Raw genomic sequence first — 26,808 nt, 5'->3', positions numbered from 1 at the left:
CACATCACCCTGACCTGAGTCTGAAAACCATGATGATCAGGTTCAAGAATAATTTCTTCCCAATCGAGCTCTTGAACAGTGCACAGCACTAACTACAATTATGAACACGTATATACTGTTTTTCATTGCACTGAGGAATTTGGGACATTTTATTTTTGCACTCGTATTGCAGTTATGAATTTAATTACATAGAAACATAGAAAATAGATGCAGGTGTAAGCCATTCGGCCCTTAGAGCCAGTGGTTGATCATCCAAAGTCAGTACCCCCGTTCCTGCTTTCTCTCCATATCCCTTGATTCTGATAGCCCTAAGAGCTAGATCTAACTCTCTCTCAAATACATCAAAATTGAAATTTTATTTATTATAAATTATCTATGTGTATTGTGTTTACAGCCCTGTTATGCTGTTGCAAGTAAGTCATTTGTTGTTGTGTTGTTGGTACACATGACAATTAAACACTTTTGACTTCTCATGAGATGTGATGGTGATGTCTTACCCAATTTGTTGGGTGGACCCATAAAAGGTTTTATGATGTTATTCAAATAAATAAAATGGAGTTCTGCCTGCTATTCTCAGCAAAAACCACTAAATCCAGATTATTTTGTGGCTGTTTGTGATTATGTGGGTGAAAATTAGTTGCCACATTTCTGCATTATAATTATGAACTCACGAAGGAATTATTTAATTGGCTGTGAATCACTTTGGGACATCATGATGAATGCAAACGCTACCTTTGCTTTCATTTGAAAGAATAACAATTCAGTACCTTTAACGTAGTAAAACCACCAGTGAAATTTCACATAATGTTGTAAATATATATTTTGAATATGAGCCACTATTTAAATTACACAAGAGGCGTTAAGAAGGAGGATTAAAAGGGTTGGTTTTAAGGTGTTTTGATGGGAGGTAGGGGGTGGTGAGATTAAGGGAACACATTCAGAATTTAAGGTCCTATCTATTAAACATAGAAAATAGGTGCAGGAATAGGCCATACGGCCTTTCATCCAAAATCAGTACCTCGCTCCTGCTTTCTCCCCACATCCCTTGATTCCGTTAGCCCTAAGAGCTATATCTAGCTTTCTCTTGAATACTTGACTTTTAGCTCCCCAACCAGGTTAGACTGGCTTGGCACAAGAAAAGTTGCTCCAGACACGGTGTTTATTTAAGAGGTAGGGAGTTGACACTCCCATGAAGTTCCAGTCCGATATTCCACAATAAAGAAAAAAAAATTGCAAAACGGAAACTAAAACCAAGATGCAGGAAATACATAGTGGATCAATCAAAATCTATCAGGAGAAAAGGTTAATCCATGATGATTTGGAGGTATTCCTGTGCTCAGAACTGTGGTCTCAGAATTGATTTGCTGTATATATGTTCAATAATTTCTTGTTTCTATTTAACAAAATATTCTGATTAACATGCAAAGCTCTTGTAAAAGCCTGTTGGGCATAGGCATCTGTTGGTGCAGTAATACATCACATGGACAAGATGGACCAAAGTTCAATTCTTGATTTATTATTGTCCTGATTGGGTGACACTCGGGGTTTAACAGCTGATCTCTATGTGAGGGGAATTAGCCATGGGTGTTGCTACAGACTGCTTTCCTAGAATCGCTGTGGTAACGTTTATTTGTTTGAATTTTTTCATTGAGAGAGGAAAAGACAATAAAATATAAAAATAAAATGAAAACGACTGTGCAATACAAGACTTCTCATCAATATTTTCTGATTTCATTGTTATGTTCAATGGTTGAAAGTACTGTGAGCAGATTATTGTTCAATGTGCTACAGGCATGCAATATATGACCTTGGCTTGTTACTGTCCAGATCAGTAAGATCAACACCATTTATTTCTGCTAGGGAATGGTAAATGTATTTCAACAACTGACGTCATTGCTAATTTCACACTGAATATTGGATTTATGTTAGACAAATTTCCTATTAACACATGTTCATCTTCAAACTTTCAAAGCAAACAACTTAAGTTTGAAAACATATTTCATAACATACATTTAAGTAGAGATGGATAGATCAGGCTTTACTAGCACAAAGGTGATAATTGAATTCTAATCCCAAGAGTGCACACACACACACACTTTGAGAATATGATCTATTCCAGAGTGTCATTAATATTAATAATTGTTTTATATTCAAAAGCAGAGTATTTTTTCAACTTCATTTTTCAGGAAAAAATTAGATTACAGATGAATACAAAAAGCATACATTTAGATTCTACTATTTAATCAAATGTCATTTATTTTGTGTTCAACTACTCAAAATTCAAACTAAAAACCAAGTAATCATTTAGAAGAGTCATGATTATCAAGCAACTTGTCAAAATATTCTGATACGTATTACAAATATTGTAACAAATTCTGTATGAATACTGGAGGTGGCAGCATTAGTGTGAGCAACTATAGGTGCGTATCACAAAATTAAAATTAATTGGTCAGCATAAATAACATGAACAGGTGCAGACTTGACCTCCATCAAAGGGATCTATCAAAGGCACTCTCAAAAAGACATCGAATATCATCAAAGACCCACACCACCCTGGCCAAGCTCTCATTTCGCTACTACCATCTGGAGGAAAATGCAGGAGTCTGAAAATCATTACCACCAGGTTCAAAAGCAACTGCTTCCCAACACCCATCAGGCTTTTGAACACGACACAACCCTAACCTTAGCACTAACTATGAGCTGTGTCTGTGATTGCACTATGGAAATGTAAAGCCGCAGGGAGGGATTTGAACGAAAAGGGACAAAGGGGAGGGGAAAGAGGGGTAATAAAAGCCAAATATAGAACTCGGGATGTAGCTGAGCGTACAGTGAAAGAGAAAATGGTAGGATGATTACGGTGGCGGCTGATAGTAGGAAATATTTGTGTGCATTGAGGAGGGAGTGGGGCAGGGGAAAGAAAGGCCAGGTGGAGGATATTATTTGAAATTGGAGAATTCAATGTTTGCACCAAAGTGTTGTAAGCTGGTCTTCCAGTGTGTGGCGTCACTCTGGCAATGGAGGAAGCCAAAGACAGAAAGGTCAGTATGGGAATGGAAAAGGGAATTAAAATGGTTAGCAAATGGGAGCTCCAGCAGACCAAGGTTGACACTGTGTAACTGTTCAGCAAAATGGTTGCCAGGTCTATACTTGGTCTCACCAATGTACAGGGAACTGCATTCTGTCCTCCCAATGTTGTTCCCTGTACTTGGTCTCACCAATGTACAGGGAACAACATTGGGAGGACAGAATGCAGTATCCTTAGTTGGCAGAGATGCACATGAATCTCTGTCATGCCTGTAAGGGCTGCTGGGGTCCCTGGATGAAAGTGAGAAAGGAGTTGTTGGGACAGGTAGGAAGGGGACTGGTTGGGTGAGAAGAACAGAACAAACCAAGCTCGACAGTTCACATCTCCTCTGCTCTGCGGAGATTCACCAATATGTTGCTTGGATTGGAGGGCTTTACTTATAGGGAGAGATCAGATAGGCTTTTTTTTTTACCTGAGGCGACAGAGGCTGAGGGGTGATCTGATAACATTGATAAGGTAGAAAATAGGAATATTTTTTCCAATGGTAGGGGTATCAAAGGCAAGATGGCAGAGGCTTAAGTTGCGAGGATGGAGTTTTAAAGGGGATTCATGGGATTTATTTTACCAGAGAAAGTATTTGATATCTGGATCTCACTAACAGAGCAGGTGGGAGTCAGATACAATCATTACATTGAAGAGGCTTTTAGTTAGGCACTTACTTCAATGTAAGCAGTTGTAGCATCGGCTAAAAATGGTCGTGTATAAATGGGGAAAAGGTCAGAGTGGTCATGGTGAGGTTAAGGGCCCATATTTATGTTGTTTAACTCTTTGACTGTAAGATTCTATCTTCTCTATCCTTAGTTCCCTATGGCAACCTGAGCTCCTCATAGTAATAGAGAGCACAATTATAATTGAAGCAATGGTCATGAGGAACCCAGCAGAGAGAGCCACCTCCTGCAGGGCTATTTTGTTGCCCAGGAAACCCTGGGGATGCTCTTTACAGTCTAATACTTCATGCCTGTCTGCTGTATTATTCACAATCTGGCAACAAGCAACTGCCTGTGGAGCAGAAATAGGAAGAGTGAGAGAGATAGAGACAAAGGAAGAAGGAGGAAGGAGGAGAAAGGCAATGGCCTGCTCGGAAAGTGCTTTTCATTTTAAAACCCCCAAGTTTCCCCTTTGAATTGGAATCGATAACTGATCAATCTTGGTACATTTATGACAGAAATAGTATTGTCTGTTATGTTGTTTATGATATGTTTTTTTTCTACCAACTGACTCTTAAAATCTCTAACTATTACATACTTCTCATTAGATAACTGGTCCACTGTATTCCACAGAGAGAAATAATGGCTGCCTGCTAATTTGCTTTAACATTTTATTCGATTTTGTATAATGCCATAAAACAATATAATCACTTAATGTTTCACTATTTGACTTAACTGCCTAGATTCTACATACTATGTATTTCAAAGATTTGCAGTACGGTGTTCACAAAAGTCTAACAACCTTCCTCTTTTCTGATTCTCAAAGAACTTTGTCAGATTAAACTAATCGATTTAGGTCTCAAGACCGAAACGTCATCTATCAATGTTCTCCAGAGATGCTGCCTGACCTGCTTAGTTACTCCAGCACTTTGTATCCTTTGGTGTATTAACCAGCAACTGCAGATCTTTGTTTCTACAGTATTGGACTTCAAATTCTAACATCATGATCTCCCCATAACAGTGATCTATAGCCATTGTTGGCATTGACTAAAATCAGTTTTATTGCACGTTAATGAAAATTGATTCTCATCATTGTTTGATATGAAGTTTTAGAGTATCATGCTTAAAATTCAGAAGTTGAAAGTTAGTTGGAATGCTAATCATATTGTAAAAGCTCAGAATTTTCTGTTGCAATGAAGCCAAAACTGTCAGCACTTTCTACCATCAATCTATAAATCTGCCAACAATTGATGGTGTCTGCATATGTGCAAATAAACACAGGAGTTGATATTGCTGGTACAATAAACAACCCCAGGGTGTGCTGTTCCAGTGTTTGAAGATGGAATAAATATTTACTTGGAAATAAAAGGCGTACTAAGATATTTCCTGAAAAACCTCTATGATTTGAAACTTCATATTAGTTTATGTATTATCATTCCTTTAGAATAACATATCTAAATTTAAAATAGATTAAAATATTCTTATCTTTTTGCATGCTTACAATATTTCAGCCTCTGCCATCGTTACTGAATGTTTTGAAAAGTTGAATAATATTGGAACTTGCTTGCTTTCTCGTATGCCATCTGTGAGAATTCATCCATCAGATTGGTTGCACAGGTAGTTTGAAAATATCACTGCTTCTGAATTAATGAACACACTCCTGATGGTACATGTTCAAAACACATTGGCAATATGAAAATCCATGTGTTTGTTGATACACCAATCACCAGAAATATTAACTCATCAAAGAGCATTTAACCACAAGAGGGTGACTCTTCTGCATCACAGCTTACAAAAGAGCAATATTGTACCTTTGATTGATGACTAATCTGGCTGGCTTTGGAGTAACAACACCAAAAATTGCCCACTCAATAAGTAACATTTATAGTGAGGTCCAACGCAAATTGAAGGAACAGCACTTATTAGTGCAGCTCATAACCCAGCTGGTATGAATATTGTCTATTCTCTAACTTCAATAAACCTTGCTTTCCCTCTCTCTCCATCCCTTCCCCATCCTAGTCCTCCGACTAGTTTCACTGTCCTTCCAATTAATTTTACTGCGAATATGCCTCCTTGTGTCACTTTACTCTTAACAAACAATGAACCATTCTACATTTCCTTAGCATTGTCTGCTTTGATCTATGTTTTCACACCTTACCACTCCATATCTCTCTGCCATGACACTCAGTCTGAAGAAGAGTCTCGACCCGAAACATCACCCATTCCTTTTCTCCAGAGATGCTGCCTGTCCCGCTGAGTTACTGCAGCATTTTGTGTCCATCTTCGGTGTTAACCAGTATCTGCAGTTCCTTCCAGATTCTACCATTCATCAACTCTTTGGGGGAAATTTATAATGGTCAATTAACCTACCAACTTCCATGTCTTTGGATTGGGGGGGGGGGAAACAGAACACTCGGAGGAAACTCGTATGATCACAAGAAGAACGTGCAAACACATAAGAAAAAACACTGGTTCAGGATCCCACCTAAGTTTCTAGAAGTGAAAAGCAGCAGTTCTACCAGATGCTGAACCATGCCACTGCTATGTTGCTAGTGAAAAAAGTGAGTGATTTGTTACTACAACAACTCCTAAATCTCGAGCTATTAACTACACCCCATTAGATGATCGGTACTTTATGTTCCATGAAGGAGATATTCCGCACATAATTTTAATTGTAACTCTTCTGATGTTGCATGAGATTTTCTATAACGTCATAAAATAACAAAATCGGCAAAGCTATGCCTTGGATTTTTCATAGTGAGGAACGGTGCCTTTTAAAGACTGACAATTTCCCTCTTTTCTGATGCCATTGTGATCAGGCATCACTTCAAAGTGGACTTTCAACTTCTGGTTATGATGTTGTCATCAAACTGACTGCACAGCCAATTGCAGGGTAAAATGTTCACTGACTGTAAGCAAACAGCCATAATTTTCAATTAAATATCCTAGGTTTTACAGAGCAACAAAAAACGAGTGGCATAAATATATGCTCGAGTTGAACTTATTTAAATATTGTTTTGTTTACTACCCATTGGCAAAGAATATCAGTTTCACATGAAAATACATGTTAAAATATTGCCATTCTGTTACCAGTGTTCGACTGTACTGATGCTATCAATGTGTGGTTTACATTTGTTTATATGAGCTGAGACCTAAGACAATGATAATCACAATATTTGTCGCAAGTAAATTCAGGAATCCCACATTCAAACACTAATCTGTGTTCATTTGCAAGATGACTTCATCTCTTAATGGGGAGATGATGACTGAATCCAACTGCTGGTGCTGGTCATTGTGCACTGGAGAAGCACTAACATGTCTCAGAATTTTTACTCTCTATTCATTTATTCAGAGAGGAGGAAAGGAAATAATTTAAAGTAACAGTGCTTTATTAAACAAAAAGACGTTGAAACAGAGATAAATCATTCTCAATTGTCTGTGTAATAGAATGTAATGGAATATGAAAATGCACACCTCCAGATTCAGGGACAGTTTCTTCCCAGCTGTGATCAGGCAACTAAAGCATCCTAGAGAGCAGTCCTGAACTATTATCTACCTATCTCATTGGTGACCCTCAGACTATTCTTGATGGGTCTTTGCTGGCTATACCTAACACTAAATGTTACTCCCTTATCATGTATCTATACACTGTAAATGGCTTGAATGTTATCATGAATTGTCTTTCTGTTGCTCGGATAGCACGCAGCAAAAGCTTGGTTGCATTATCAATGGATCAAAGGATGGTCCCTGCACCTGGTTGCATGGGAGGAATGCTAAGAGTCAGCAGGTTAAATTCTTGGCTGGTAAAAATGTGATTTGAATGCATCTGATGCCGTCTTCAGGATCTCATTTTAGGCTTTGTGGCGCACTACAATTCTCTCCCTCTGACCAATGATTTTGCAGTAACATCCTTACTTTTGACTTAAATAAAACAGAAAATGTTCGAAAGACTCAGCAGATCTTGATGTAAAGGGAGTTAAAATTAGCCCTTTGCCTCAGATTTATTTTTATCCAATCTGACAACCTGACGTACCCAGCTCAATATAGAGTGTAAGTTCCTCCTTCCACTCTAGAGTTTACCTGCCTGGAAATCTTGGCCCCATTATGTACTTAATCAATTGATTCACCCAGTTCATTGATCTTTGTCTCTCATGCATGTTTTATCATAATCAGTACGATGTTAACTGATATTCGGTATTCTGATTCGTAATTTCATAATTTCTGACAGTCTGTCATATTACCTTTTACAATATTCACTAGCTGAGAAATGGGGGGGGGGGGTAGCTGGTAAGTTAAACTAACAAAGTACTTGGTAAAAAAAGATCCAGGTAACATTTGTACCTTGTGCTCACTTCAATACTGTAACCTCAAGCGACTTCCATACTACACCATTAACAACATGCATTCCAATTCGATATCCTACAATTCTTAAAGTAACACCAACACATTGGCAAAGGTGTTATGATTTTACTAGAATGGTTCAAGGATTGACGGATGCTCATATGAATTACTAAATAGTTCTTAATTTTCATGCAGAAGGCTGCTCGAGCCTAATTGTGTTCTTACACTTATGGGCCTGTCCCACTTAGGCGACTTTTTAGGAGACTATGCAGTCGCCACATTGTCGCCACATGTTCGCACGTGGTTGCCGGGGAGTCGCCAACTTGTAGCGGCGACTAGAATGAAGCCGCAATGGAGAGTAGCGAGAATTCTCGTGCCGTAGGTGGGTCGGCAGGAGGTCCTAGTGGGTTGCCAGGAGGTCGTAGGTTCTCGTAGGTTGTAGCCGGTGCTGACCAGTGAATTTCATTGGCTCATTGGGAAAAAAAACGTAAGCAGTAGTTTTCGGAGCCAAGGATAACCAACCGGTAATGTTAAATGTTCGCCGAACTTCGCCGAATGTTTGCCGAACTTCACAGCCGTGTATCTCTGGCTTCTTAGAAGTTGTCTCCACTCCTCCTCCCTCCCTCTTTTAAAGGACATATCGTACACTGTGCTTTAGCCGTCTTAATTACAGTGCCAACCTTCCTGTTCATCGAGGTGTGTGTCTGCATCACATTGGCTTTGCACTGTGTGAATTTCACTGAGACAGAGGTGTGTGCGTGTGCATGTGTCCGTGTGTGTGTGTCCGTGTCCCGTTCCAGTTGCCGGTTTTTCAGGTGATTGCCGGCAACTTGACAGACACCGCGGTCGCCTGAAAAATCGCCTAAGTGGGACATGCCCATAAAATATTTGCCGAATCTATCTTCAACTTTTTTCAACAATTTTTTTTCTCCATCGAGAGTGATGTGTTCACATATTCTGCCATTTTCATTAATCGCCCTGCATTCTGCCCATTATATCTTATATGTTGTAACATTCTGAGGATCTTTGCAGAGTATGTCCAGAATTTTAAAGTGATTGCATTTCTGTGACAGGATGATGGAACAATCTATTTTTTTATCACCACTGTTGTTATCCTCTCACTGCTCATCCATGTCAAAGTTGTGCAATTCTTCTTTCTTTGTTTTTTCACTGCAGTTGTTGCCCTTCCCTTGGGACTTTGCTTCATTGCCACTAGTTTGATTTGCTGTGCTTGACCTGGCCTTACATATAGAGACTCTGTAATCTTGATTACAACTATTAAGACAAGTTACAGCTCTCAAATGAAGGCTTGGGCTTAGGTTGAAAGATTTATTTGCCACTGTAAATTGTGCCAATTGTGCTCACATGACAGGACTTGGTGTTTGGGCTCCCACCATCTTTCCTACCATTGGTTAGCACATAGTTACATGCATTGATTGGAAAAGCAGAGGTTGTGCTTTTTGGAACAGAGGTTGAAATAGGGTTTAGAAACATAGAAAATAGGTGCAGGAGGAGGCCATTCGGCCCTTCGAGCTAGCACCGCCATTCATTGTGATCATGGCTGATCGTCCCCTATCAATAACCCGTGCCTGCCTTCTCCCCATATCCCTTGATTCCACTAGCCCCAAGAGCTCTATGTAACTCACTCTTAAATCCATCCAGTGACTTGGCCTCCACTGCCCTCTGTGGCAAGGAATTCCATAAGACGGGTTTGAGAGAGGTATTAAAAATTATGAAGGATATAAACGACAAAGAAAGAAGGAAGAATTAATTTTTACAGTGTTTGGAATTTTGAATGCAGTGTGAGGGGGATTAGTGGAGAGGATTTGTTTAGCTATATCCTTACCTGCAGCAGAATCTGATATCCAGTTGGCTTGATCACTCAAGCCACTGCATCAAAGTCCCAGTCTGCCAAATCTGTTTGATAACAGGTGTGCAATTGCTATCACAGGTTAGATACATTGTAGATACAACACTCCCCCTACCCACCCCCATACCCATATCACGGTGACATGACTAGAGTTATCATCTCATTCTATCTCATTGTGCATCACCGACGCCACAAGTCCTAGAACTATACAGCACAGAAATTGGCCCTACAGCCCAATTTATTCATGGCAACCTGGCTACATAATTAAGCGAGTCCCATTTGCCTGTGCTTGGTGCATGCCCTCCAAATCTTTCTATCCTTGCACCTGTATCTTTTAAATATCATAATTATACTTGCCTCTACCATTTCATATGTCAGCTTATTCCATATACTTCACACCCTCTGTGTGGAAAGGTTACTACTTATGGCCCTTTTAAATGTTTCTTCTCTACCTTAAACCTTTGGCCTCTAGTTTAGGACGCAATTACTCTGGTGTAGAGCTGCTAACACACACTCCATGTAAAGATCCAACAAGTTTATTGGCATATAATAAAGGAAGATAGCATGTTGACATCACTGTAACTGCATCTCGACTGGAAACGTTAGTATTAAATGGTGACTATGTGGTAAAGCCCCGACTGGATTTTAGGTCCGGATGGTGTGTAACATATGTGTGTTAGTATTGGTGAACATATAGATAGAGCAGATCTACATCTTTCCTCTTAAGTAAATAATGTAACTACGAATATATATGTGAGTACAGCTAATCAAGTTTAAATGCCGTCTATAGGCAGTCGCTTCAATACTGGAACAGGTTAAGCATAGTCCCTGTATCTAAGGGTAGGTTTGCAAACGCGACCCACACGCGTATGGTACAAGCTCGCATCTCCACCCTTCACCGGTGAGAACTGTGTGACCAGGGGCTGTTGGAACACCGGAGATCCGTGAGACGGGTGAGGAGGGACTAGAGACTGGGACACTGACTGTGGTGGCGAGAAGGCAGGATACATGCTGGGCGCAGACTCCGCAAATGGACTCCCGCCGGGCCAGGGAAGAGAGCATATATGTCATACGGTGACACAGTCCAGGAGCATCTGGATATAGGATTGTGAGTTGCAGTTCCTTCAGTGGTAGAAGGTGCTGATGGTTTCGCCGGTAAATCCCTCCATTTAAATCGACTATGTACGAACGTGGTTCTGGTGTGGGGCTGCGGATTAAACTAAGGCGACCATGACCCTTGTCAGTTTCAAGTTGTACAAGTTGACCACTTGCCAACTGCTCGAGTGGCCTGCTTTTGTCGTACGAGTGTTTTTGGATCTTGGCTTGCGAACCTGTGGCTGAAGTAGTTGCTTGGGTACGGGCAGCATGGTACTCCTGTCCTGACATGAGGCGTTGGGCAGGAAACCTGAGCACTGGGTCACGGGCAATGTTTCTTAAGTTTAGCAAATCCAGGTAAACATTAGATTTTGCCAAATGAGATCTTTCCATCAACTGTTTGGCACTCCGAAATGCCCGCTCGGCCAGCCCGTTCGATTGAGGAAATTCGGGACTGCTGGTAATGTGACAAAAGTCCCATCATTGGGCAAAATTCTTGGAGCACTGGCTGGTGAACTGGCTTCCGTTGTCAGACAGGAGTTTCATGGGCACCCCATGAATTGAAAAGTGTCGCGCTAGTTTTTGAACCACCACAGCTGAAGTGGGGCTGGGAATCAGCCCGAGTATGAATCAACCAGAACCAGGCATTGTTTACCACACCATTCAAAAATGTCTGTTGCCAGTGGGGACCATGGTAGGGCAGGGACTGGGTGAGGGAGAAGTGGCTGATTGGGTTGATGGGGCACCAGGCTATTACAGATCGCGCAGGCTTCCACCTTCTTCGTATAAACTCAGTCATTCTAGGAAAGAAAAACATACTCTTGGCTTGAAGAATGGTTACCTCAATGCCGGTAAGTCCCTCCATGTGAATCTGGGCTGCAGAATAAACCAACACGACCATGACCCTTGTCAGTTGTACAGCATGTTGACATCACTGTAGGCAGTGAGATGCAGTGACATCGCTGTAACTGCATCTCGACTGACAGCTGGTGTCTGGGAACAACGTTAGCATTAAATGGTGGCTATATGGTAAAACCCAGACTGGATTATAGCTCCGGGTGGTGTGTAACATATGTGTTTTAGTATTGGTGAATATATAGGTAGAGCAGATCTACACCTCGGAAAAAGACTGTAGTTATTCACCTTATCTGTACCCTTCATTATTTTATCTATATTACTAAAACTAAGATCTTGACCACTTTTGACTTGCTGTTTTGTGATTTCCGAGAGAACGCTGCCACCTACGACTGTCATTTTTGGCCACCTCGCTCAGAGACCACCTCCACCGGATTGGACTGGAGGATTTTTCCCATCGATGAAAAATCAGAGAGATATTAATGTTCAAAAAAGAATTGCCATTCTCTCTGCTGCCCCCGCTTGTACCAGAGGGGTGGGACTATAAAACCCTGAAGTGTCGTAGCTCACTCAGTCTCTGCCAGTCGGAGGAAGCGAGAGGGTCACGGCTCTCTGAGCTGCGAATAACACTGAACGCAAGTCTACTCCACGGTTAGTTTTCAGAAAATGTACTCCAAATGTCACCTTATTGCCGTCTTGTACACCTGCAACATGACATCCCAACTCCGATACTCAATCACCTGGCGAATGAAGGCAAGCATGCCAAACACCTTCTTCACAACCCTATCAACCTGTGTCTCTATGAAACAATGTACCTACACCCCTAGATCTTTGTTTTACAACACTCCCTTGGGGCCTACCATTTTCTGTGTAGCTTTCCCTAATTTGCCTGACTAAAATGCAACAACTCACTTGTTTTGCCACATCTAAATTCATTGTGTCTCACCTAACATGCTAGTGCATCCTTATGCCCCTGTCCAACTTAGGAAACCTGAACAGAAACCACTGGAGATTTTGCGCCCCACCCAAGGTTTCCGTGCGGTTCCCGGAGATTGCAGGTGGTTGCCGGAGGTTGCAGGTAGTGGAAGCAGGTAGGAAGACTGACAAAACCGCCAGGAACTGCACGGAAACCTTGGGTGGGGCGCAAAGTCTCCAGAGGTTTCCGTTCAGGTTTCCTAAGTGGGACAGGGGTATTATCACCTTTCCTTTGGTGCCTTGTCCATGAATTTAAGATCCAAAACACAAAATATTCTTTAGGTATGTGTACCTAATGCGTATTCGCTTCTTCCCATTCAAGTGGCCTCAGCCACTCACCTAAACACTGGAGATTGTATAATTTGTATAGTCAGGCTGAATGGAGCATGGTGACCTTCCATTCCAAAGATAGAAGAAGGCTCAGTAAGGGCTGCAGTAATTGTCCAGACGTGTCGTGTCGTGACACAAATTGTTGACCATTTATTTCCTTCCATGGCTGCTGCCTCATTTATTGAGTTCCTCCACCAGCTCTCTTTATTGCTGAAGGAAAATACTAGTCATTGTGTTTTCAGTGTAAAATAGAGAAAAAAGCTTTTTCAGGGAGTTTACCGCAATGCGTAGGTATGTTGCAAAACCTACCTGAATCGTCGCTGAGAATCTGCCCCAGCCCGTGTGCACGATTTTGGCACTGTTTAGAGGGGGCGGGTTTAAAACGCAATTTTTACTAGGCTGTTCCAATCGAAGATGTTCAGCCTAGTAAATCATTAACGAAAAATCGCTGAAAGACCCCGTCGCAAAAGGTATTATTCGTTTTATAGGCCTCGATTAATAGTTATAATAGTTTTAAAATAACTCTCTCAACCCGCGACCTCTCGCAGCCCCAGGGTTTTATAAAGCAAACAATTAAAGGTATGTACCTTATTTTTACATTAAAAGGGGCTTCTTAAGACCCCTTTATACAAAGTTTACTATAGCGAGTAGTTCATTTTGGGCTCTTTATATCCCGCAGTATTTTTCTGGGCATTTGAGGGCACAAATCCAGCGCAATGTGAACGTTCTAAACCAGCGCGTTCACAGGAACCCACTAGAAAGCTGATTTAAAATGGACTTTAATTTACAGCAATTGAACACTAAATTCCTTCCATTTGGCCTATAAATTGATGTAAATGAGATTTAAAAATCATGTTTTATTGTGAATTATTTGTGAATATTATTTGGACACTTAGGCTATTTAAAAATGTTAATCATTTATTAAGAAATTGATAGATGTTTAGATCTAGTAATTGAAGTTTGAAATTAGCAACAATTGGGTAACTAACTAATTATATGCTTTAATTTAGATTAAGTAATAAGATTATTTTATATTTGTTTCAGAATGGTTCAATCTATGATAACTGAAAATTTCTTTCAGTTCTCTTAATTTTTAAGAAGGTTATGGGCTTTTGACTGTCCATGATCACAGCTTTTTTGTTATGTCCATAGAAAATCAATAGGGAACAAGATGCTAATTTCCGAGTATGAAAATGGCCATAACATTTTTATTACTTGAGATATGAAAGTGAATTAGGTGTCAAATTAAACTTATTTTATGCTTTATCTGATGGGATAAATTGCAGGCTTGATTTTTTAAATCTCAAAATTTTGTAACATTGCTAAATGCTGCAGCTCAATTAATTTTCTTTGGAGAACCTTTGTGCTTGCTTAGGCCTCAGTGGTAGTCAGACCAGCTTTCAGCTGCCAACGATCTTGCAGATGCTATTTAATGGCAGACAACTTGGATATCTTATGCATTTGCAGAGGAACTGGAGTGAACACCAACATCTGAAAGAGCAGCTCGCCAAATTGTTGTCCACCATTATGGGAGATTTCAATTTAGTTTAGTTTAGAGATACAGTGCGGAAACAGGCCCTTTGACCAGGTCCGCGCCGACCAGCATTCCCCGCATATTAACACTAACCTACACACTCTAGGGACAATTTTTACATTTACCCAGCTAATTAACCTACAAACCTGTACGTCTTTGAAGTGTGGGAGGTAACCGAAGATCTCAGAGAAAACCCACACAGGTCACAGGGAGAACGTGTAAATGCCGTATAGACAACACCCATAGTCGGGATCGAACCTGGGTCTCCGGCACTGCAAGCGCGTAAGGCAGCAACTCTACCGCTGTGCCATCGTGCCACCCTTAAATATTTAAGATGCTTGGTACAGATGACACCTTTATGTTAATTAGCTGTCTCTTACCTAAGTACTTTATTAATGTCACAATAACCTGACACATACCGGCTGTGTTTGATGAACTTTAGGGCTATTTCTATTTATTTATTTTATTATCACCGAAGAACAAAGAGCCCATCGCAAACGGTTACAAATCCTTTTTTGTATGCATTGCTTATATAGGCAGGAAAGCAAAGGAAAAAAGGTTGGGGAACATTCATTTAATATTAATAAACATACTCAATACCAATTTTATAACAAAGCAAACATTGACATTCTCCATGCATTCATGTCAAAAGCACTTGGCAATTAAAATGAGTACAGTTGGAAGAACAGATTGCGTTGTATATAATGCTCCTGTAATGTTATGAAGCTGAAAACTCCTTACACTAATTCAGGAATATTGTCATTGAGAGCTACCTAGAACTCGTAACCAACCATGATAATGCAAACCAAACAGATTTTGTTGTGCAATCTTCGGTATCATTCAGTATAACTCCCGCTGTGTGATCGTTCCCAAAACTTCATGGATACTAACCGAGGAATAAAAACAAATAAAATAAATATACATTATTTTAATATCCTTTCCTTACAATATATATTCAATGCCACCAATGCTTAATCTTATTGTTAATTTCCTAACACTGCATGTTACTTATCATACTAAAATAAACAAAACTGTTTCATGGTCACTGTTTAAAAACATAATAGCTCTAATACTTTTCTCTATAATATTTGCCAAATGTGTAGTTTTGTGTAAAAATGACTAAGCAAGAAACTCAAAAAAAATAGATGTCTAAATATTTATGCCCATGACTCTGAATGTGCAACAAAGGCCATTCCAACCATAGCTAAAACGGAGTAAGATGCACCAATATTAATAATAAGCAAAATTCATGAAATGAAGTTGCTGTCAAATTATGTCAGTCCTCCTATTGGCATTAACTTAATTAGCAAATTCAGACATAAAATCTAATGTAATAAGGTGTACCAGCACAAACAATGTGAGCCAGAGGAATGTGCCAAATTTATCATCTTTAAATCTATTATTATGCATCCAGTTTAAATTTAAGATCATTAAGTAACAACATGAATGCCAAGCTATAAATTACATCTAATCGCACCAATTTATGAGTTTGAGCTATGCTGCTGCATGATAGAATAGATATTTAGCAGAATCGTTGTCAAGTATGGGGAAAATTCCGAAAATCAAAGACAAAACAGATACTGACATATGAAACAAAAAGAATAGAAAATATTGGAACCATTCAAGCTTCAGGCACCATTTGCACAATGATAAATGAAGTCAACATTGCATGTTGAAGATCCTTAGTCAGAATTTGGAGAAAAAAAGAAAACAAAACAACCTAGGTTTAAGTTACAGGAGTGGGAGAAAGTTGGATAGGAAATTATGAGGAAAAAAAGACTGTAAGCCAAGGAACATAATTAGTCGAGAAAAATCCTATCCAACTTCCTATCCAAAGCCCTATCATAAAACATAATTCTATGCAGTTATATATTTCATGCTAATTGCCTCAGTGGGTAAAACAACTATTTAAATGACTTTCCCTTCCAACTAAGGTCATGGTGAGGTTCTGTACCAAATTATCTAATTTTCAAAAATAAAGCATTAGAAAGAGATCACAGTAGGGTTGGTTATTTTGAATGACATGAATTTGTGTACTCGGAGGGTGAAGAGTAAGGAAGATCTCATATTTTACTCCTATTTATCTTATTTTCTTAAAATGTCCATTCAGTCCATTGTGTCTATGTCTGTTTTCAGGGTAATCCTAGCTATCCCATTACTCCATTTATATCTCTGTAATCTATTCTCTCTCAGATACCCATTAACTCCTCCCTGATTCTCTTGCTACCCATCTCTACTATGAGTAATTAAAAATAGCCAATTAACCTAAACACCTGTAAAATATTAGTTCAGGGGACACACATGTAATTACATGTAAACTGCAAACCTGAGAGTGGAAGCAAAACTGGATCACTGAAACTATGAGACAGCAGCACTAACTGCTATGCCATTGTACTGCCCTTAATGTCTCCTCTGGAACAAAACTTTTAAAAAATGCTCTTTCGATTAACATTTCCTTCAAAGTCAATGTGCGATCTTTATTAATACAGAGTAACCATGTAATTAATCCACCATAAACAAAATGAGGTTGGAAATGTAAGCAAATAAATTGGAATTAAAAAATATTTAGATAACTAAACAAAATTGCTTAAAGGCCCCAGATGAATAATTATGTGCATGATAAAAATGAATAGTTATGTCAGCAATATAAGCCACACAATAAAATATGATTAGCTAATAAACATTGTCTGAACAAAACAAATCTGTGATTGCTTTAAAATGCATGGAACGATCAAGGCATGACATTTTACTTCGGAGTCACGTGAGGGACTCCATGAAGAAGCCCGACCACAGCGCCAGCGTGTCATATCGCAAACAACGCATGGACGTGTCACACCTGGGGAGGACGTCCCCGTGAACGGGAGAGTAAAAAGCCGACGAACGGCAGGTAAGTGACTCTGCATTTCTAACTTTGTTGTAGGAATGGACAGAGCACCTCGCAGGAAATCGGCGAGAAAGGAGCAGCAAGAAAGTCGGGAAGGAGCCGGGGACCTGCAGCAGCAGCAGCCGATGACACAGGTGTTACCGATGGAGGAACCAGCTGTGCCCGACTTGAACCCCGCGCCGGCAAAATCGATTTCACGGCCGGGCGGGAAGGCAAAACAAAAGTCCCATCACCTTAATTCTGGTGGTGGAGACAGTACTTACCAGTTCAGGAGAACTGACGAGCAGCTGCGGGAAATGGAGCAGCCAGGAGCGGCCAGCCCTACGGAGCTGGAAAGCCGCTACCAATGGATGGATATCCAGCCGCCGGCGACAGGTGCTCGTGAGTACCGGGGCCGGGAAGGGCGGCAGGAGAATATTGGGCGGCCGGGAGCGACCAGTGCAGGGAGGCATGGGGACCGGCTGCGGGAACCGCGAGCGACTAGTGCCCGAGTGCACGGAAGTCGGTTGGAGCGGCCCGGTAAGCACCCGCGATCGACTAGCGCCCGAGAGCGCGAAAGTCGGCTGGAGCGGCTGCTGGACGAAATTGTCCAAAGTGGCAGGCTCCGTCGGAGGGAGGATAGCCACAGTGGGCACAATGTAAGCCCCACAGCAGGTTCCCTTCAAGGGCTGCAAAATATATCAGACTCCTCTGAGGAGGATATCGAATGTCTGACCAGCTCAGAGTCTGAGCAAGAGGTGGAACCGTCTTCTCCCATTAAAGGGAAGGAACACAGCTTACTGGACATGGTGGGACAGTACTTCCAGCAGGAGCAGACCGGCAAGAACCTCGAGGACAGGATGGCTGCAAGTATCGAGTACATGTCCACACACCAGTTGCAGGCTAATACGATGGCTGAAGTATTGGCAAGGCACTTACCACCAGGGAATTGTACTGCGCTGCATGTAGCCAGTGTAAACAGGTGTATCTGGAAGCATGTGGGGGGGGGGTATTAGAAATCAGGATCTTAAGGTCCAAAATGCCCTCAAAAGTCTCACAGCGGGGATTACAGCTTTGCTTTGGCCCGTTCGTTTGAGAAAGGGGAGATGAATAGTGACCAAAAGGATGCATTAGCATTATTCTGCAATGTACAATTGGAATTAAACAATTTAAGAAAGGGAGCTATTCAGCCTGTGCTAGACCCTAAATTTGCTGTTTTGTGCAAGCAAAGGGATATAAAACCCCAAACCCTACTATTTGGAGGAGACTTGTCTAAACAGGTCAAAGAGTTGGATGAGGAGGCCAAGACATTGGGGCTGATAAGGGCAGCCAAAGGGTACCTAGGGAAGAGATACCAACCCTATGGGCGTCCAAAGAAGGGTGGGCTCTATAATGCCACCAGGAATTGGAGAGAGAGGAGCCCCCAGCAGCAGCAGCGTCCTTTTTTAGGGTTTGGCCCGGGACGTCCGCTGTGGAAAATGCGGAAGCCAGTACATCAGCAGGCATCGCAACCTCAACATCAAGGGCCTCCACATCCACGACCAAAAATAAGGAAATAAATAAATTATCACCGATAACCATGGAGGTAGGTGAATCTGCGGCTCCGAAAGTTGTAGGGAGCACGGAAGTTGGAGGGGCATTGCAACTTCATTTGGAAGCATGGTGCAATACAACTATGGACAGATATATCCTTAGCAGTATTAAGGGATATCTGATAGAGTTTTTACACAAACATAACCCTCCAGTACAACATACGACAGAAAATATATACTTACAAAATTAGAACAAGCAAAAGCTCACATAGAAATAAAAAGGTTATTCAATCAAGGGGTAATTGAACAAACTAAACCTGAAAAACAGGAGTTTGTCTCTACCATATTTATTAGGAATAAGAAAGATGGGGGTTGTCGTGTTATTATTGATTTGTCAACACTTAACAAATTTGTGCAATATGTTCATTTTAAAATGGATACGTTTAGCACTGCTATAGACTTAGTGTCTAAAGGTTATTTTATGGCAAGTATTGATCTTAAGGATGCTTATTATACAATACCCATTAGAAATAGACACAGGAGGTTTTTGAAATTTAATTGGATGGGACAGCTTTGGCAGTATAAGGCTTTGCCAAATGGGCTTACGTCAGCGCCTAGGTTATTTACAAAAATTCTTAAACCAGCCTTGGCATTATTGCGACAACAAAATCATAGAGTAATAGCATATTTGGATGATATTCTTATAGTGGGGAAAACTTATGAATTGGCATGTAAGGCAGTGGTGGCCACTAAGCAATTGTTTGAACACCTGGGGTTCATTATCCATCCAATTAAGTCTAAATTAACACCATCAACTAAAATGGATTACCTGGGGTTCACCATTAACTCAATTGATATGTTAGTGACTTTACCACTAGGGAAAGCCACAGAAATACAAAAGGACTGCACAGAGCTTATTAATACCGTTAAACCATCCATTAGACGGGTAGCCAGAATGATTGGAAAAATTGTGGCTACATTTCCTGCCATACAATTTGGACCATTACATTACCAAAATTTACAGAGAGACAAAATTAGAGCACTCAAAATTAACAGAGGCCATTTTGATAGGCCAATGGAGCTAACTATTGAAGCAATAAAAGAGTTACAATGGTGGGAACACAATGTGAAGTATGGCTCCAACCCAATAGTTGTAGACAACCCGTCTGTGGTATTACAAACAGATGCCAGTGCAATTGGTTGGGGTGCGACGGATACCATCTCGAGCTGTGGAGGGAGATGGAATATTCAAGAAGCTAACCTACTAAATACTAAGGGTATAAATTATTTAGAAATGTTAAGTGCATTTCATGGGCTTAAGTCTTTCTGCTCAGGCATGAATCAGCAGCATGTTAGATTGCAGATAGACAATACCACGGTGGTGGCATATATAAATCATATGGGTGGAAATATATCAATATCTTGTGATAAATTGGCAAATTTAATTTGGCAATGGTGTATACAAAGGAATATTTGGTTATCGGCTACGTATCTACCAGGGATACTAAATTCAGTGGCGGACGCCAGGTCACGAAAATTTAATGAAAATACAGAATGGATGTTGAATAGAAAGGTCTTTGGGGAAATTACAGGAAAGTATGGAAGACCGGATATTGATCTTTTTGCATCCAGGTTAAATCACCAGTTACCTAGGTATGTATCATGGGAACCAGATCCTGGGGCAGAAGCTACAGATGCATTTTCACTGCACTGGGGGAAATGGTTCATATATGCATTTCCTCCTTTCTGCCTCATCAATCGGGTACTAAGGAAAATTCAACAGGATTCGGCATCTGGGATTCTCATAGTACCTGATTGGCCTACACAACCATGGTTCTCGGTGATACAGGATATGGTTTTAGAACCATGTATGCACTTTAAACATAGTCCTAAGTTGCTGGTGCATCCGGTAACTCACGATAGCCATCCATGTTATAAAAATATTGCTTTGTTGGCTTGTAGACTTTGAAGGAACCTCTACGAGACATGGGGCTATCCAGTAGAACTGTGGATATGATCACAGCAGCGCAAAGAACGTCAACACAAAAGCAATACTTAACTCACATTAGGAAATGGATAAATTACTGCCATTATAATCATCTGGACCACAGAGATAAGAATGTGTCGGCAGTGCTAGAGTTCCTCACCAGTCTGCACTACGAAGGATTTAGTTATAGCACAGTTAATAGTGCCAGAAGTGCGTTATCAACTTTTTTGTGGCAAGGAACAGATAGTGTTTCAGTGGGATCTCATCCGCTGGTAATTAAACTGTTAAAAGGAATTTTCAACACCAGACTGCCAAAACCAAGATACACCCAGATTTGGGATGCTAGTGTGGTCCTCAACATGCTAAGAACTTGGTCGCCGGCCACAGCATTGACTCTGGACATGTTAACTAGAAAAGTGGTTATGCTGATGGCATTGGTCACAGCACAGAGGGTCCAGTCACTGCAAAAGTTGAGACTGGATAGCTTCTCTATGGCGGCAGGACGTTTGGTCTTTGTAATACAGGATTTAATTAAACAAAATAGACCAGGATCAGCAGGACAGGTCATTGAATTCCTGGCTTACCCGGAGGACGAACGTCTCTGTATTATGGAACATAATTTGTTGTATATGGAACGGACTAAGGCCCTTAGAGGCAAAGAAATGGGGCTGTTAATCAGCTATAGGAAACCATATCACAGGGTGTCTACCCAGACTATTTCTCGGTGGATTAAATATGGGTTAAGGAAGGCAGGAGTGGACACTAATATATTTAAATCTCACTCCACCAGGGCGGCAGCTACATCCGCAGCGAAACGCCTTGAGGTCTCCATGGACCAAATCCTCAGGACTGCAGGATGGTCGTCGGAGAGGACATTTCAAAAATTCTATAATAAACCACTTAGTGGTATAGAAACGTTTTCGCGGAAACTTTTAAGTTCCGTATTATAATTTATCCCTGATGAACAAGGGTTTATGATTTGAATTAATAAATATTATTTATTGTTACGTTAAACAATTGATATCAATGTTTTTCTTGGTTTTAAAAAATCATTAACAATTTCTCCTAAACTACCAAGGCAGTTGTGAAGCATGGACTCGGTTTTCCAGGGCATGAGGTCACAGAGCTTTGACATCTTCATGGAGTCCCTCACGTGACTCCGAAGTAAAATAGTAAGATTAAACGAGAACTTACCAGTTTGAAGTTTGATCTGTATTTTATGAGGAGGAACGTTGAGGGTATACATGCCCTCCGCTCCCACCCTCGTAGGGTCAAATCTTAAGCTGGTATCTCTTTAATAATCTTGCTATTTTAGGTCAATATTGGATATCTGTGACCTCACACCTCTGCTTTGAAGGATGACACGCTGGCGCTGTGGGCGGGCTTCTTCATGTATTCCCTCAACGTTCCTCCTCATAAAATACAGATCAAACTTCAAACTGGTAAGTTCTCGTTTAATCTTACTATTCTACTGCAGTAATGGCAACATGTAGAGCTTCATATTTTGTTTAAAGAAGGAAAATCAATGGGCTTTCCAAGGTCTCATGACCTGAACATTCTGCACCTTGAGCAAGCAGTGATAACCCTGAAAGTAGATTTTATAAACGGGAGTTTAATATATATTCATAGTTCCAGGTTGAAGACTCTTCTTGATCATTTTATTTTCATCTTATTCCCATGGTTTACCTTATCAGAGACAACCTCTTCCCCCACCCCCCAGGAGCTTTATGAGCTTCTTTTCTAACTTTTTTTTTGGTTTTGATGAAGGATTTCCAGCCTGAAACATTGACAGACACAAAGTCCTGGAGTCATCCCTGTAGAACATTTATGGGTGATGATTCGAGTTGGGACCCTTCTTCAGACGCTCTTCAGATGAAAACTTGACTTGTGTTCCTCTTCCCACGGATGTGGCCTGGACTGCTGAATATTTCTAGCATTTCATATGTTTGGTGGCCCACCGAGTACACACCAACCATCGATCACCCATTTATATTAGTTCTATGATATCCCACTTTCTCATCCATGTCCCACACATTAAGGGCAATCACCTGAAACCAACTGAACTGCACACGTGCACATCTTTGGGATGTTGGTGGAAATCAGAGCACCTGGAAACCCACACGGTCACAGGGAGAACATGCAAATTCCATACAGACAGCACCCGTCAGGATCAAACCAGGGTCTCTGATGCTGTGACATAGCAGGTCTATCAGCTGATATTCTCCATAATCTATAATACATAAATTAAGCATGGTCCTAGATTTTTGGTAATTACACAATCTCAACATTTCCTGAGCAATTCAGACCACATGCTATGTTCATGCTAATGAAGCTGAATCTGTGTGGAATTTAATACCTTCAATTGGGCACATCTGTCCGTAAATTCAGGGAACATGGAGGTGTTGCAGAGTGAAATTAATTGGTAGAATGTCATACTTACTCCGAGGCATAAATACGGTAAACTCACCTGAAACAATCGAGCATGATGGTGTCAAACAATTTCAAGTAATTTTAATTTCCATTATTGTTCATAGCAAAGAAAACATCACTCCATCACTCCAAACATCAACCTGCAGCTTCCTCTCTGGTCTCCTGCAACTCAAGCAACCTTTGAAAGTGGGTGTGTCTAGCCGCAGTCAAGGTTACAATTTCTGGCGACGTGTCCCATGTGGTGTGATACAATCTTCTCTGCATTTGTCTAAAGATTAGCTGTAAAGTAAGTTTAGAAGTGTAGAGGTACAGCGCGAGAACAGCCCAACGGCCCAACGGCCCACCGGCATCGCTGTGATCCCCCCACATAATCCCCCCACAAACTACAATTTACACTTACTGTAAACTTATTCTGTAGTCATGCCTACTATGTTCTGTTGTGCCGAAGCAAAGCAGGAATTTCATTGTCCCATCAGGGACACATGGCAATAAACTCTCTTGAATCTCTTGAATCTTGAATCTTCCCAGTCGATTAATCTACAAACCTGTACGTCTTTGAAGTGTGGGAGGAAACCGAAGAAAACCCACGTGGTCACGGGAGAACATACAATCTCCGTACAGACAGCACCTGTAGTCGGGATCGAATCTGGGTCTACCAGCCTGTAAGGCAGCAATCAACCACTGCGCCACCGTGCCGCCCTAATACACTATCTTGTAACATGGATGCTTGTGGCCAAATAACGCCCATTTGGCAAGTCACATGCTCTCTTTCCTATCCATTTTCCACATTTACTTTTTTAGTAATCAGTTTGCTCTTTCTTTAATGGACTGCAGGTGCTGTTTGCTAACGAGTGCAAAAAGACCTCAGAACTTACATTACTATTCTAAAAGCAAAGACTGGTTTTAAGGTAAAATGAAAACTCTGACTGTGTAATTTGAAAGTAATAGACACTACTTGCCTGTGAGAACAAATTTCCATTCATATGGTGCATTGCAATAGTCTCTTAATGCTGAATGTTCTTTATGATCAATGATATAAAGTCATTGTTCTACACCACAAAATCTTATGAAGAATCTGTCAAAAAACAGAATATGTCCAAAATATTGAAAAGCTATGAAAGATCAATGATCTGCAATACTAACACTAGGTATGTTACAAAACCTACCTGAATCGTGGCTGAGCATCTGCCCACCCCTTGTGTGTGATTTTGGCGCTGTTTAGAGGGGGCGGGTTTAAAACACGATTTTTACCAGGCTGTTGCAATCGAAAATGTTCAGCCTAGTAAATCATTAACGGAAAATCGCTGAAAGACCCCGTCGCAAAAGGTATTATTAGTTTTTATGGCCTTGTAAAATAGTTAGAGTAGTTTAAAAATTACTCTCTCACTCCGCAACCTCTCGCAGCCCCAGGGTTTTATAAAGCAAACAATTAAAGGTATGTACCTTATTTTTACATTAAATGGGGCATGTATATAACCCTGTTATTAAAGTTTTCTATAGCGAGTAGCTCATTTTGGGCTCTTTATATCCCGCAGTATTTTTCTGGGCATTTGAGGGCACAAATCCAGCGCGATGTCAACGTTCTAAACCAGCGCGTTCACAGGAACCCACTAGAAAGCCGATTTAAATTTACTTTAATTTACAGCAATTGAACACTAAATTCCTTCCATTTGGCCTATAAAATGATGTAAATGAGATTTAAAAATCATGTTTTATTGTGAATTATTTGTGAATATTATTTGGACACTTGGGCTATTTAAAAATGTTAATCATTTATTAAGAAATGGATAGATGTTTAGATCTAGTAAATTGAAGTTTGAAATTAGCTACAATTGGGTAACTAACTAATTATATGCTTTAATTTCAGGTCATCCAAGTTAGATTATTTTATATTTGTTTCAGAATGGTTCAATCTATGATAACTGAAAATTTCATTCAGTTCTCTTAATTTTTAAGAAGGTTATGGGCTTTTGACTGTCCACGATCACAGCTTTTTTGTTATGTCCATAGAAAATCAATAGGGAACAAGATGCTAATTTCCGAGTATGAAAATGGCCATAACTTTTTTATTACTTGAGATATGAAAGTGAATTAGGTGTCAAATTAAACTTATTGTTATGCTTTATCTGATGGGATAAATTGCAGACTTGATTTTTTAAATCTCAAAATGTTGTAACATTGCTACTAACACTGTTTGTCTCATTTATGCTGCATGATCTGCTGAATATTTTCAATAGTTTTCTTTGTTTTTATTTCATAGTTGAGTGTTGTTTGCCTTTATTTGGAAACTCTATCTTGACACACCTTGTTGCACAGCAACATAAAATTAAGTTGCTACATTGGCAACAAGAATAGAATGCCACTGCTTGATAAAGAATAGGGATAACAATGAAGGGTGAGGTAAAGAGACGGAACTGTGGTGCAGTGGTAGAGTTGCTGCCTTACTGCGCTTGCAGCACCGGATGCCCGGGTTCGATCCTGGCTATGACTGCTGTCTGTATGGAGTTTGTACGTTCTCCCCGTGACTGTGCGGGTTTTCTCCGAGATCTTCGGTTTCCTCCCACAATCCAAAGACGTACAGGTATGTAGGTTAATTGGCTTGTGTATGTGTAAATTGTCCTTAGTGTGTGTAGAATCGTGCTAATGTGCTGGAATAGCTGGTTGGCGTGTACTCGGTGGACCGAAGGGCCTGTTTCTGCGCTGTATCTCTAAATTAAAATAAACTAAAGAGAACAAGATTATCTATATAACTGAAGCAATGGCAGGCAATGGCATGGGAGATATGTTGGTGATGCAGAGAAATATGAGAAGTTGCAGCCATTTGCCATGCATATGGAATATGTAGATATGTTCCTGACAGGAAATTAAATCATTGAAGTATCAAGGGACGGCACAGAACAAGACATATGTGAAAAGGAAAAGGCAATAAATTAGTGGCAGTAGGACAACAAGCATATGAAACACGTTGTCAAAACGTTGATAGGACATTTTAATTCAGCATCTTCAAACATTTTCCTGTTGCATATTTGGCATGTATAATCGGAGATCAGAAGAAATGATTCGTGGTCACGTGGTCACACCAAGACACTGGCAAAGAGATGCAATTTCAAGAGGATTTTTTAGGTTAAGCACTGCAGGATTGGTTGGTGTGCAAATCAATGACAGAATTCATTTGGAGCTGTTTGATGTGTTACTGTTCAAGTGAGCAGAAGGGTTTGCCAGTACCATGAAATCGATGCTCAAATAATAGAGGCAGCTTTACTT

The sequence above is a fragment of the Leucoraja erinacea genome, chromosome 5 (genome assembly GCF_028641065.1).
Source record: "Leucoraja erinacea ecotype New England chromosome 5, Leri_hhj_1, whole genome shotgun sequence".
In the NCBI taxonomy this organism is placed as follows: Eukaryota; Metazoa; Chordata; class Chondrichthyes; order Rajiformes; family Rajidae; genus Leucoraja; species Leucoraja erinaceus.
The sequence above is the reverse complement of the archived record's forward strand: the minus strand, read 5'-3'. Positions refer to the sequence as shown.